Here is a 15,456-nt window from a genome sequence, read left to right as displayed (position 1 = left end):
ACTTAATCTACTCTGATTCAGTTTTAATATATATTTGCAAGCATAATTGCTTTTAATGGTTTTTTCCCTATGGGTAAATTAAAAATAATGTTATTCCAAAGAGAGGGAATTTGTCTTCCAAACAAATTAGTGTGCTTATATAATAAAATTAATAAAATATTTCAGTTTGAAACACAAAAATGGAATTATTTCCCAATCCCCCATCTTAAATTATAAATTTTGCCTTCCACAAACCAGAATGCTGCATAGAAGTTGGAAGCAATTATTTTAAGTTGGTTAAGATGTTATAGTTTGCCATTCTTCATGTATACCTGGTTGCAAGTTGATGCATAAGCTACAACTGCACATAATGCATTGCTTAGTTTAAGGAAAAAATACACTAAGGTTGAAGGACTGCTCATCAGATCACACCAATACATAATTTATCCTCTTACCTTGATTAGTACATTTTAAAGTTTCAACTTATTCAAATATTAACATTTATTGCTGTTTATATAAAACAATGTCACTGTTCTTCATAAGCTAGGTACTCCAATATTACTATTGAGAATCACTGACAGTAGCTAGTATGTGGCCATTTAAATTCTCCCCTCCAAAATTCTAGTTTTGACATTTAAGTAGTATAATATACAGGGTCTGTCAAGAATTCATTGAAAGAGGAAGGCTTCTCTTCCACATTTTAGAACTTTATGTAAGAGTCTCATACATTTCAGCTTGTGTGTTTTTCTATTTCTGCAATTGATTATACAGCAAGAAAACTGCCATTAAATATCTGAGCCTCAATTTAGGGCTTTCCAGTTTTAAAGCTAGGAGAAAGAAATTTATGTTGTTTATAAGGAACTCATTTCAGGTATTTTGTTATTGCATCAACAAAACTGAAGTCATACAAAAATACATACATACATACATACATAGGCATAAATATGTGCTTGTAATTTCTTCATTTCCCCCCTCTAAGATGGACTGACTCCTGTGATAGGATGAATTCTAACAGCTCTAATTCCTATGATTACTGCCATGTTTGTTCAGCCTGTATTAGCAACAAAGATTCTGTAAATTATGACATATCATATATGGATTTAATCAGGACAACAAGAAATATTCTCAAGGTAAACTTCAATTAAAGAGAGACTAGTTTGCTACTCTGAATGCAATAGAAATATTACAAGCAGGCCATCTCTGCTGAGAGAACTCCAACCTGAAAGACAGGAAGAACACATGAGTATGGGACCCTCATTTCTTTATTTAAAAGAATTGACATCTCAGCATATAAGGCATGAATTTACAGAGGATACTGGACATCAGGTAAATGAACACCAGCTCTGTCTACATTCCAGCCTACACAGGATATCTAAACATTGACTTTAGAATCGCAAGCTATATATTAATAATCACCATTTTAACTCCAACATTCATGTACTTTATTGTACAGCAAGAAAAAATTTCAGTCCAATCTTAATGCAATACTTTAAATGTATTAAGGCAATGAACAGTCAATGATCAGATGTTATACAATGGCTACCTGTCAATATAATGGGCATACATTGGTTATTATTCAGTATTCTAAGCATTTTCATATTCTAGTTATTTACTTGTAAGTGAAAGCAGGAAATTACATTTTTTGATGTCAGAATGTCTAACAATATTCGGTAGTGCTTTGATTTAGTTGAGTAATTGTGCAACAAATAAAACAATGGTATCTAGACAATCTGGTGCAATTATCAGTATGCTTGCTATCACAAGGCTAAAGAATTATCTATCTAAAATCTTGACTTGTTGAAGGCCACAGTAGCTCCTTAGGTTGATTCCTACAATTCTGTCTAATTTTTTCTTTTTGTTTTATGAAATACATCTGTTTGCTTATTTGCTATAACACATGCAAATATATGCATATATATGCACATACGTACTCATGAACACACATATATATACACATACATACACACACACACACACACACACACACACACACACAAATAAGCACAACTGGCACATCAACCACAAGTAGCCCAGTTTCAGCCACAAATTTTGTAGTTACTAGTTTCCATTAACATACATTATATACTTGTCCTTTTGTTTTCTCAAAATGAGGCAATGTCTGTATCTTCACTCTCCAAAGATAATATAATAAACACAGGAGTTTAATGAAATGTGAAGGAGCTGGTCTAATACACTGATACTATATAAATGGGAGCAGATATGAAGATCTGATTTTCCATTTCATGGTTTAATTAATTTTTCTTCACAATTATTGGTGATAGGCGTATTAATTTCTTGCAAAAGTTGTGAATCATATTTGTACCTGTGTGTTATGAGCTTTTGCCAGTGCACAATCATTTCTTAAAGATATATTTAGGCCATTGCTCGGGGTATTACCCGTTCATGTCAGTGTATGTCCTCTGTCTAGTATGCTTAGCTGCCTCGTAAATTTGCATAATTAGAATAACCTGAAACATATTATGCAAATGTAAAAAATCCATTCCTTATTCCACTGTTTGATATCTCCCAACTTGGTAGTATAAATTTGTTCAGTACCATCTAGAAAAAAGAACTTCAAAATACATGATGTTAGCTGTGGGTCTCTGCATCTGGTTTTATCCATTGTTGGATGAAACCTAACTAATGACAACTGGGCAAGGTACCTACCTGTGAGCATAGAAGAATATCATTAGGAATCATTTGGTTGAGGTTTTTTCCTCTATCAATAGTTTTTAGTTTATTTTAGTTATGTTTTGTTTTCTTCTATCAGTAGTTTTTGGTTCTAACTTGAGTCTCTGGACTGTTCTGCCTCTGGATCCAGGACATTGAGTCAGTTTCAGGTGTGGGCGCCCTCTAGTGTGGCATTGGTGTCAGGCTGGATCAGTCATTAATTGGCCACTCCTATAAGTTCTGTTCTCATTATCTGAGCACATCTTGCAGGTTGGACAAATTGAAGCCCTGAGAGCATGCGGCTTGAATGCATCCCTGTCCTGCCACTGGAATCCTTGCTTGATTTTAGCAGATGACCTTCGTAGATTCCAGGGAGTTTCCACTGCACTACATTTCCACATTGTCCCCAAAGTGCCCGCTAATTCTAAGCATCACTCCTGGTATTCTCCCCCTCTGTACCTTCTTCACTGATTCAATCCCTCTTCTTCCCATCCCCATCAATCCTCGGTCCACCTGTAAAACCTATTCTATTTTCCCTTCCCGGGGATATGCATGCATCCCCACCTAGAGCTGTACTTGATACTTAGCACGATTAACCATTTCTTACCAGATAATACGTGCTTATAAGCTACTCCACAACATGTTTGTTTTTCTGTATCTCACTTAGGATAAATTTTTTCCTGGTTCCATCCATTTGTGCAAAGGTTGCAGAACATGCATGGTTCTGAGTTAAATTCTTTGCATACATACTGTGATTGTGTAGCTTGCTTTTTATGGGAAACTTCTAACAGTGGGAGCAGGGGATGTATATAACTCTTTTGCCTGCTCTGAGGCCCCTTTTCCTGCTGGTTTACCTGTCCAGCCTTAGTGTGAGAGTTTGTGCCTGGTCTTACTATAGCATGTGCAAAATTTGGTTGTTGTCTCTGGAAGTCCTGTTCCTTTCTAGGAGAAGACAGTGAAGGGTTCTAGGGGAGAGTGGAACAGGAGAAGAGGGAAGATGGGGGGATGGAAGGAGTGGAGAGGGGAAACTGGTAGGGATATAATGTATGAGAGAATACATTTTAAAATATAAAATTAATTATATGGATATATAACTAAAATTCTTTTACAAAATTATATCATAGAAATGTTATTTGCTTGCTTGATTACTTGCAGGGAGGGATTTGAGTACTTTACTGCAATAAAAAGAACAAACCATTGTAGTTATGAAGCTGAGACAAGATAATTTGTTTGAGTTCCAGGCCAATCTAAAAAACGTTGCGAGATTATCTTAAATAAAACTAAAAAAAAATTATAGAACTCCTCTCCTGCCAAATAGTATGATGAAATATAGATTCATGTTTATATCCATGTATGTGGTGCTTCATTCATTCTTAAACTAAGTTAATGCATTTAACTAAAAACAAGTTTTTGTGTTTGTATTTTAATTTATGTGTCTGAATGTTTCCTGTGTATTTTTATGTGTTCAACATTCACTTCACAGGTTCCCTCAGAAGTCAGAAGATCACATTGGCTCCCTTAGAGAAAAAAATTACACAGTTATAGGCAAATATGTAGGTTCTGGAAATCAACGCTGTGTCCACTAGAACAACAAATATTCCTAATTGCTGAGCCATCCCTTCATTCTGTGCATTTAGAACACATGTATTTCTGATTTTATAGTCTGAAATTAAGGAGTCTTGGCAACGTAGACTTTTGATCAGAGTCTGTGATGTTTATAGTCAGCATACATTATTGGGCTATGGTCTCATGTGAAGCCTGAGGGACCTACTGGTTCTTGGAAGATTCTGATTTTTTGAATCTATACAAGTCCTGGTCTTATGAATACTCAATATTGAACACAGTGGATGATTAATCACAAGATAATCTTGGTAATGGATCATCTGCTTATATAAAGGGTATTAAGAATAATATCAACATTTGCTGACAGACTTAATTTAAGTCATGATAATGTCATTGCTGTTGCTTTCTTAGTAAATGTGAGATTGAGATAATTTATCATTAAGTATAAGTCTGAGATAATTTTTCATCACTTATTCACATAATCTGTTGCCATGCCTTTGGGTGTAAGGAAATTATAGGTTATAGACACAATTCAGGAAACAGTATGATATACTGGTTATCAATTGTTATTATAACTATGAAATTGACAATGAATATTACTTATAAAAATTTTATATTTATCTGATTCCAAATTCTTTCTACATTTATTACATTAAATTATCTTGTTAACTTTCTTCTGTGAGCATTTAATATTTATATGCCCTTTTGCTTTGGTAGATTTTATTGGTTCACTATCAGAGCAAATCATGAGAGCTTTCACACATATATTTCTTTTACACATATTTTTAAAAATTTAGAAGAATTTTTTTACAAAACAGGAAATGATGTTTACCAATCATACACCATACAGGGGAATAATATCCAAAACATACAAAGAACTCAAGAAACCAGATAACAACAAGTCAAATAACATAACTAAAGTATGAGGTACAGAGCCAAACAGAATTCTCAAGAGAAGAATCACAAGTAGCACTTAAAGAAATGTTTAACACCCTTAGTCATCAAGGACATGAAAATCAAAACAATTCTGAGATTCCATCTTACACCTGTCAGAATTGGCAAGATCAAAAACTCAAGTGACAGCACATACTGACAAGGATGTAGAGCAAGGGGAACACTTCTCCATTGCTGGTGGGAGTCCAAACTAGCACAACCACTTTGGAAATCAATCTGTTTGTTCCTCAGAAAACTGGAAACAGTCCTTAAGACCTGACTCTACCGCTCTTTGGCATATACCCAAAAGATCCTCACTATACTACAAGGACACCTGCTCAACTATGTTGACAGGAGCTTTTTTTACCCACAATGGCCAGAAACTAGAAGCAACCTAGATGTCCCTCATCAAAAAAAAAAAAAAATGTAGTGCATCTTCACAATGGAATACTACTCAGCTATTAAAAACAAAGACATCATGAAATTTGCAAGTAAATGGATTGAACTAGAAAATATCCTGAGTGAGATAATCCAGACCCAAAAGGACATGTATTCTATGTTCTCACTTATAAGTGAATATTGGCACTAAAGTACAAGATAATCTTGCTACAATTCACAGATCCAAAGAAAATATATGTCTTGTTGGGGTTTCCAAAGAAAGTATATGTCTTGTTGGGGTTTTGTGCTGTGAACAGACACCATGACCAATGAAAGACTTATAAAGGACAACATTTAACTGGGGCAGGCTTACAGGTTCAGAGGTTCAGTCCACTATCATCAAGGTGGGAGCATGGAAGCCTCTAGGCAGGCATGGTGCAGGAGGTGCTGAAGGCTGCTAGCAAAATACTGGGTTCCAGGCAGCTAGGAGTAGGGTTTTAAAGTCCACACCCACAGTGACACACCCACTCCAACAAGGGCACACCTAGTCTATAGCAATCTCAACAATATTAGCAGTCCAAAGTGCAAAATCTCTTCTGACACTCATCCAATCACTTAATTGTAACCCGCAAAGCAAGGCAGGAAACCAGCTAGACAAACTCCAAACTCTACAATTTCATGTCTTATGGCAAAGTGGTCTTCAGATATCAAATTCCTTTTTCATCTTTGTTCACTACAAGAAACTTCTTCCTCCCGGGCTGGTTCTACTCCCTATTAGCAGCTTTCCTCAGCAGATAATCTCATAGCTCTGGTATCTCAAACATATTGTGGCCTCCAAGGCAACTTCAGCATTACATCTTCTTGTTCCAATGCCTGGGAATCATACATGACCCTCTAAACTCCTCCTAATGGCTGGTGTCACTTCTCTTGCTCTGCCCTCTGTAGCAGTCTAAGCTCAGATTGATCCACTCCATAGACGCTGCTGTTCTTGATAATTATCCAATGGTACTGGCATCTCCAATACACTAGGCTCTTTTGCTGCAACTAGGCTTCACCAATAGCTTCTCATAGGTTCTCTTCATGGTGCTAAGATTCATCTCCTTTGCACGACCCCTGGGCTGTCAATTGCAGCTTGGACTGTACCTTCACTAATGGCCTTCCATGGTCTCTCACAGTGCCAAGATTCGGCTGTTCATGATGCCTTCAAAAGCAGTACCACCTGTGTGACTCTTGCACATTATACCAAGTACAGCAGCCGCACAAGGTACACCATTGGCTATCTCTGGAACAAAGCTTCACTTTCCAAAAGACTTCACCTCAATGATGCTGGTTGCTTCTTAATCCCCACTAATATCTTAACTCCAGCTAACCAGCATCAATTGTCCCAGAAGCCTTCCTACTCTTTTTTTTTAATGTTTTCTCTTTTTTTTTCATTCGATATATGTTTTATTTACATTTCAAATGATTTCCCCTTTTCTGGTCCCCCACTCCCCGAAAGCCACATCAGCCCCCTTCCCTCCCCCTGTTCTCCTATGCACTGCTTCCCACTTCCCCGTTCAGGTTTTGCCCTATACTGCTACACTGAGTATTTCCAGAACCAGGGGCCACTCCTCCATTCTTCTTGTACCTCATTTGATGTGTGGATTAGGTTTTGGGTGTTCCAGTATTCCAGGCTAATATCCACTCATTAGTGAGTCCATACCATGATTGATCTTTTGAGACTGGGTTACCTCACTCAGGATGATGTTCTCCAGCTCCATCCATTTGCCTAAGAATTTCATGAATTCATTGTTTCTAATGGCTGAATAGTACTCCACTGTGTATATATACCACATTTTTTTTTGCATCCATTCCTCTGTTGAGGGATACCTGGGTTCTTTTCAGCTTCTGGTCATTATAAATAGGGCTGCTATGAACACAGTGAAGCATATTTCCTTATTACATGCTAGGGAATCCTCTGGGTACATGCCCAGGAGTGGTATAGTAGGATCTTTCGGAAGTGACATGCCCAGTTTTCAGAGGAACCACCAGACTGATTTCCAGAGTGGTTGTACCAATTTGCAGACCCCCCAGCAGTGGAGAAGTGTTCCTCTCTCTCCACATCCTCATCAACACCTGCTGTCTCCTGAGTTCCTAATCTTAGCCATTCTGACTGGTGTAAGGTGAAATCTTAGGGTTGTTTTGATTTGCATTTCCCTGATGACTAATGAAGCTGAGCATTTTTTAAGATGTTTCTCCACCATCCAAAGTTCTTCAGGTAGGAATTCTCTGTTTAAATCTGTACCCCATTTTTAAGAGGGTTATTTGGTTTTCTGGGGTCTAACTTCTTGAGTTCTTTACATATATTGGACATTAGCCCTCTATCTGATGTAGAGTTGGTGAACATCTTTTCCCAATTTGTTGGATGCCAATTTGTCCTCTTGATGGTGTCCTTTGCTTTACAGAAACTTTGTAATTTTGTGAGGTCCCATTTGTCAATTCTTGATCTTAGAGCATACGCTATTGGTGTTTTGTTCAGGAACTTTTCCCTGTACTGATGTGCTCAAGGGTCTTCCCCATTTTCTTTTCTATTAGCTTCAGAGTGTCTGGCTTTATGTGGAGGTCGTTGATCCATTTGGAGTTGAGCTTAGTACAAGGAGACAAGGATGGATTAATTCACATTCTTCTGCATGCTGACCTCCAGTTGAACCAGCACCATTTGTTGAAAAGGCTATCTTTTTTCAAATGAATGTTTTCAGCCACTTTGTCAAGGATCAAGTGGCCAAAGGTGTGTGGGTTCATTTCTGGATCTTCAGTCCTGTTCCATTTAACCACCTGCCTGTCACTCTACCAATACCATGCAGTTTTTAACACTATTGCTTGGTAGTATTGTTTGAGGTTAGAGATACTGATTCCCCCAGAATTTCTTTTGTTGTTGAGAATAGTTTTAGCTATCCTGGGTTTTTTGTTATTCCAGATGAATTTGAGAATTGTTCTTTCTAAGTCTATGAAGAATTGAGTTGGGATTTTGATGGGTATTGCATTGAATCTGTATATTGCTTTTGGCAAAACGGCCATTTTAACTATATTAATCCTACCGATCCATGAGCATAGTAGGTTTTTCCATTTTTGAGGTCTTCTTCCATTTCCTTCTTCATAGTCTTGAAGTTCTTGTCATACAGATCTCTCACATGTTTGGTAAGAGTCACCCCAAGTACTTTATACTGTTTGTGGCTATTGTGAAGGGTGTCAGTTCCCTAATTTCTTTCTCAGCCTGCTTATCCTTTGAGGATAGGAAGGCTACTGATTTTCTTGAATTGATTTTATAACCTGCCACTTTGCTGAAGTTGTTTATCAGCTGCAGGACTTCTCTAGTGGAGTTTTTGGGTCACTTAGGTAGACTATCATATCATCTGCAAATAATGATAGATTGACTTCTTCCTTTCCAATTTGTATCCCTTTGACCTCCTTATGTTGTCTAATTACCCAAGCTAGTACCTCAAGCACAATATTGAAAAGATAAGGAGAAAGGGGGCAGCCCTGTCTAGTCCCAGATTTTAGTGGGATTGCTTCAAGTTTCTCTCCATTTAGTTTGATGCTGGCTACCGGTTTGCTGTATATTGCTTTTACTATATTTTGGTATGGGCCTTGAATTCCTGTTTTTTCCAAGACTTTAAGCATGAAAGGATGCTGAATTTTGTCAAATGCTTTTTTAGCATCCAATAAAATGACCATGTGGTTTTGTTCTTTGAGTTTGTTTATGTAGTGGATTGCATTGATGGATTTCCATATATTGAACCAACCCTGCATCGCTGGAATAAAGCTTACTTGATCATGGTGGATGATCGTTTTTATGTGTTCTTGGATTTGGTTGGCAAGAATTTTATTGACTTCTTTTGCTTCGATGTTCATAAGGGAAACTGGTCTGAAGTTCTCTTTCTTTGTTGGATCATTGTGTGGTTTTAGTATCAGCGTAATTGTGGCTTCATAGAAGGAATTGGGTAGTGTTCCTTCTGTTTCTATTTTGTGGAATAGTTTGAAGAGTATAGGTGTTAGGTCTTCTTTGAAGGTCAGATAGAATTCTGCACTGAAGACATCTGGTCCTGTGCTTTTTTTGGTTGGAAGGCTTTCTATGACCCCTTCTATTTCTTTAGGGGTTCTGGGACTGTTTAGATGATCTGTTTGGTTCGGATTTAATTTTGGTATTTGGTATCAGTCTAGGAAATTGTCCATTTCCTCCAGATTCTCCAGTTGTGTTGAGTATAGGCTTTTGTAGTAGGATCTGATTATTTTTTGAATTTCCTCAGTTTCTGTTGTTATATCCCCCTTTTCATTTCTAATTTTGTTAATTTGGATACTTTCTCTCTGCCCTTTGCTCAGTCTGGCTAAGGGTCTATCTATGTTGTTGATTTTCTCAAAAAAATAGCTTCTGGATTCGTTGATTCTTTGTATGGTTCTCTTTGTTTTCACTTGACTGATTTCAACCCTGAGTTTGATGATTTTCTGTCTTCTACTCCTCCTGGGTGAATTGGGTTCTTTTTGTTCCAGGGCTTTCAGGTGTGTCCTTAAGCTACTAGTGTACGCACTCTCCATTTTCTTTTTGGAGGCACTCCAGACTATGAGTTTTCCTCTTAGGACTGCTTTCATTGTGTCCCAAAGATTTGGTTATGTTGTGCCTTTATTGTCATTAAATTCTAAAAAGTCTCTGATTTCTTTCTTTATTTCTTCTTTGGCCAAGGTGTCATTGAGTAGATTATTGTTCAGCCTCGATGTCTATGTGGGTTTTCTGTTGTTTTTGTTGCCATTGAAGACCACTCTTACTCCATAGTGATCCGATAGGAGGCATGGGATTAGTTCGATCTTTTTATATTTGTTGAGGTCTGTCTTGTGACCAATTATATGGTCGATTTTGGAGAAGGTACCATGAGGTGCTGAGAAAAGGGTATATTCTTTTGTTTTAGGGTGAAATGTTCTATAATATCAGTCAAGTACAATTGGTCCAATGCTTCAATTATTTTTATTGTGTCCCTGTTTAGTTTCTGTTTTCCTGATCAGTCTATTGGGGAGAGTGGAGTGTTGAAGTCACCCACAATTATTGTGTTAGGAGCAATGTGTGCTTTGAGCTTTAGTAAAGTTCTTTTATGAATTAGGGTGCCCTTGCATTTGGTGCATAGATGTTCAGAATTGAAAGCTCTTCTTGGTGGATTTTTTCTTTGATCAGCAAGTAGTGTCCCTCAGTGTCTCTTTTGATGACTTTAGGTTGAAAGTCAATTTTATCTGATATTAGAATGGCTACTCCAGCTCGTTTCCTGAGACCATTGGCTTGTAAAATTGTCTTCCAGCCTTTTACTCTAAGGTAGTTTTTGTCTTTGACATTGAGGTGTGTTTCCTGTATGCAGCAAAATGTAAGGTCCTGTTTCTTTATCCAGTCTGTTAGTCTATGTCTTTTAATTGGGGAGTTGAGTCCATTGACCTTAAGAGATATTAAGGAATAGTGATTATTACTTCCTTTTTGATGTTATTTTTATATGTGAGTGGTTATCTTCTTTTGAGTTTGATGAAAGAAGGTAACTATCTTGCTTTTTCCAGGGCGTCATTTGCCTCCTTATATTGGAGTTTTCCTCCTATTATTCTCTGTAGAACTGGGTTTGTAGAAAGATATTGTGTAAATTTGCTTTTCTCATGGAATATCTTGGTTTTTCCATCTATTGTGATTGAGAGTTTTGCTGGGTATAATAGTCTTGGCTGACATTTGTGTTCTCTTAGAGTCTGCATGAGATCTGCCCAGGATCTTCTAGTTTTCTTGGTCTCTGGTGAGAAGTCTGGTGTGATTCTGATAGATCTTCCTTTATATGTTATTTGGCCTTTTTCTCTTGCTGTCTTTAATATTCTTTCTTTGTTTAGTACATTTGGGGTTCTGATTATTATGTGACGAGAGGTATTTCTGCTCAGGTCCAGTCTGTTTGGAGTTCTCTATGCTTCCTGTATATTCATGGCCATCTCTCTCTTTAAATTGGGAAAGTTTATTTCCATAATTTTATTGAAGATATTTGCTGTCCCTTTCAGCTGTAAATCTTCACTCTCATCTACACCTATAATCCTTAGGTTTGGTCTTCTCATTGTGTCCTGGATCCTGGATGTTCTGGGATACAAGCTTTTTGCATTTTACATTTTCTTTGACTGTTGAGTCAATGGTTTCTATGGTATCTTCGGCATTTGAGATTCTTTCTTCCATCTCTTGTATTCTGTTGTTGATATTTGCATCTATGGCCCCTGATTTCTTCGCAAGGTTTTCTATCTCCAAAGTTGTCTCCCTTTGTGATTTCTTAATTGCTTCTACATCTGATTTTAGATCTTGGATGGTTTTGCTTAGCTCCTTCACTTGCTTGTTTGTGTTTTCCTGTAATTCTTTAAGAGATTTTTGTGTTTCCTCTTTTATGACATCTGCTGTTTGACTCACTTTCTCCTGCATTTCTTTAAGTTTTTTGTTTGTTTGTTTGTTTCTTCTTTATTGGCTTCTATCTCTTGAGCCTTATTCTCCTGAATTTCTTTAAGTGATTTTTGTGTTTCCATTATACGCATTTCTAGCTTATTCATGTTCCCCTGTATTTCTTTAAGAGATCCATTTATGTCCTTTTTGTGTTCTTCTAGCAGCATCATGAACAGTGATTTTAAATCCAAATCTTGTTTTTCTGGTATGTTTGTGTAATCAGGACTTGCTGATGTTGGAGAGTTTGGTTCAGAAGCTGCCATATTGTCTAGATTTCTGTTAGTAGTGCTCCGGCGTTTGCCCTTTTCCATCTTGTTATTTCTGGAGTTAGTTGGTCTTGTCTCTGGCTGCTATTTGTGCCTCTTTTGAGGCTATAGGGCTATTTCTGCAACACTGGATGGCTGGGTTTCCCCTGTTACAGATTGCTAAAGCACTGCCCTCCTCTAGGGTGCCCTTGCAGCCCTAGTATGCCTTGCTCCAGGTTGTCTGTGTGAACCAGGAAGTTCCCTTTTGCTCCTACAGTGAGTGCTGATGGTCTATGTTGGGGAACCTTTTAAGAGTACTGGTCACTCTGCTGGGCAGTCTATCTCCCAACCGGTTGGTACACACAAGGCTAGCCTAGCTGCTGAGGCCCTGAGTCTATGCAAAAGCCTGGCAGGCTAAGGCCTGAGCAAAGTTTCCCTCGGGCTATGAGTGTTAACTGGTTCTGTCAGGTGGGCAGGATGGTGGAGTGTGTGTGTGCTCCCTGAGAGTGCTGGGAGAGTCTGCTAGGCTAACAACCTCCTGGCCGGGTTGGCACACAGATGGCCCACGGAGCAGCCCAGGGCCTGGTGTCAGTCCAAGGCCTGTCTGTCCTAGATCCCTGCTATGTTAGCCTTGGGCTATGACTCTTAGCTGACTTTGCCTGCTAGAACTCTCTGGTGTCCCAAAATGTCAAAATGGCTGTGCGCATGCTGGGCCAGGCAAACAACCTCCTGGCTGGGGTGGCACACTGATGGCCCCCCGACCAGCCCAGGGCCTGGGTGCAGGCCAAAACCTGTCAGGCTTAGACCCCCACGATGTTGGCCTCAGGTTATATTTGCATACCTCAATCTGTCTGATTTCTCTGGTGCCCGAGATCCAAGATGGTGGAGAGACTCTAGTAACTGACTGGCGGGAGGCAGAGTTCTGATGTAGCTTCTGTGCTGTGAAAGGTGCTGTAAATCTACTACCACTTGCAGCCCGGCTGGCCAGCGAAGGTCAGTGGTAGCGGGAGCAAGGCCTGCCTGGACCCTGTCACCTTGGTTCCACTACTGATGGCCCTTCCACTGGACCAGTTGCTGCCACCACAGCCACTGCTGCTACCAGAAGTAATTTTTAAACATTGTTCTACATACAGGAGACAATACATAAACTATAATGCTACATTTATATTCACATTTTCAGGGGAGAATAAATAGAACCAATTGATATAGTCATTTGATAAGATCATTTTTGTTTAGGCAGAGATAAAAATGCAGCTGTGCTACCAATGTCTTCATAGGACCATGTTGCCCATAGCAAAGGAAAAAACCACATGTAATTTCTGATAATCTTAATGAATGCACCGTGTGAAAACAGAAAGAATAACAATATAATGTAAGGGTTCAAACAAAGATTGTAATATTTATTATGTTCACAAAAAGACAAGAAAGTTAGTGTGTTCTTCAAAATAGTTCACAAATTAAAGATTTTAATACTCTGAACGCATTATAAAATATCCAGACATTTCTTCTGATTTTTCAAGTGCATCTGTTTGACATCTTTATTTATATTCTGAAATCCCTCTCATTTCACATTGTGGCTGATACCCTTAAAGAGACAGTTTGTTCCCCTTGCTTTGCCACAAATCCATCTATATTTCTTTTCTGGATGACTGAAGCAGAAACGGGTAGCATAAATTCATATAATGGAGAATATATCCATCACAATCTAAGAAAGTATGGCTCATGTCATGTTTTTTATAAAGAATGATCAAAGAAAGAAAAAATTTTGAAATTTATAAACTAAGGTACACATTTCCCTAATACAAAATATTCTCTTTAGTGGGTGCTTTACTTGAGTTATATTTTCTGCTAGGTAAATTTTAAGGTCTTTTCTTCTTTAAAGGGATTATTAATATTTGATGAGTTTACAGCAGAGAACTATTTCTAGTTTTTATATTGGTTTTACTGTGTGGTCATCGATAAATCCTATTTTTTTTTCTTAGTGTGAAATAATATAAATGACATGAACCAAACAGTAGGAGTTTGGACATAAAGAGAATTTATCTAGTTTTCAGCGAATTGCCAAAGAAATATTGTTTGAAATCTGGCTTTAGAAATAGTTTGAATTTTGTGTAAAAATAGTTCTCATGATATTTTGGGATTCAGTGGAGTATATAACAATAGTCTCAGTCTAGCAAGCTCCCATACTTGATCTAACAATGAACCAATAAAATCTACCAAAGCAAAGGGGCACACAAATATTAAATGCACACAAAAAGCCAATAATATAATTTAATGAGCATTACCTAAATTTATGATGAATAAACTGCTACTGTTTTTACTAGAGAGAAAGCTCAGCGCTCAAGGACCCTTGCTATTCTTCTATTTTTGGTTTCTATCACCTAACCATCTAGAACTCTAGTTCAGTGGGAACTATGGCCACCACGATCTGTGTGCCAGTAGACATACATGAAATACACACAAAGACCTGCAATTTCTAATGTCACCATTATCTATAATCGTGTGTATTTATACACATACATACATATATGTATGTGTGTATGTTAAATAAACACAACCTTCCAAATCTGTATAGTTTAACATTTATATTTTCCTGTATAGTACTACTTTTATATTTTCAAGCAGAACATTTGGAGCTAATTGATAGTCTCATTTGACAAGCTCATTTTTGTATAGGCTCAATGAAGAATCCTAGGTTGCTATGAGGTGATTACTGTATTATCTGGGCCATACTTAAATACAGAACTTTACATTCCCTTTATTATGCCTTCTGGCTTTTATATTATTTTGTTCATCACTTCTGAGATGACCACTGAACCTTAGTGAAACTAGAATAAACGTCCTGCTTAGGGCTGAACTGGTAGTTGTCTCTTATTCTCTGATTCTTGAATGGCAGACAACATTAGCACACAGCAGTCTTTATATTCCTCGTGGTTTATTAAAAGGAGAAAGTTTTCTGATACAAGCTGATAATAGTTTCTATCAATGGGCACACACCTAATTATTTTAAAAGTACCTTGGAAATCTGAAAATTTAGTTACAAAATAGTAATTTTACCTCTATTACCTAAGAATGTGTCATTGTATCTTTGTTGTTTTTAGATTAGTATCAACATTTTTATCAGAAAGTGACATCGTTTCTCTTCTTATTGAAGTAGTTATTTTCCCCATATACTATATCCTTAGAGGTTTTATTCCCTCTACTGCTCCCAGTCCATCC

The sequence above is a fragment of the Apodemus sylvaticus genome, chromosome 8 (assembly GCF_947179515.1).
Source record: "Apodemus sylvaticus chromosome 8, mApoSyl1.1, whole genome shotgun sequence".
Lineage (NCBI taxonomy): Eukaryota > Metazoa > Chordata > Mammalia > Rodentia > Muridae > Apodemus > Apodemus sylvaticus.
The sequence above is the reverse complement of the archived record's forward strand: the minus strand, read 5'-3'. Positions refer to the sequence as shown.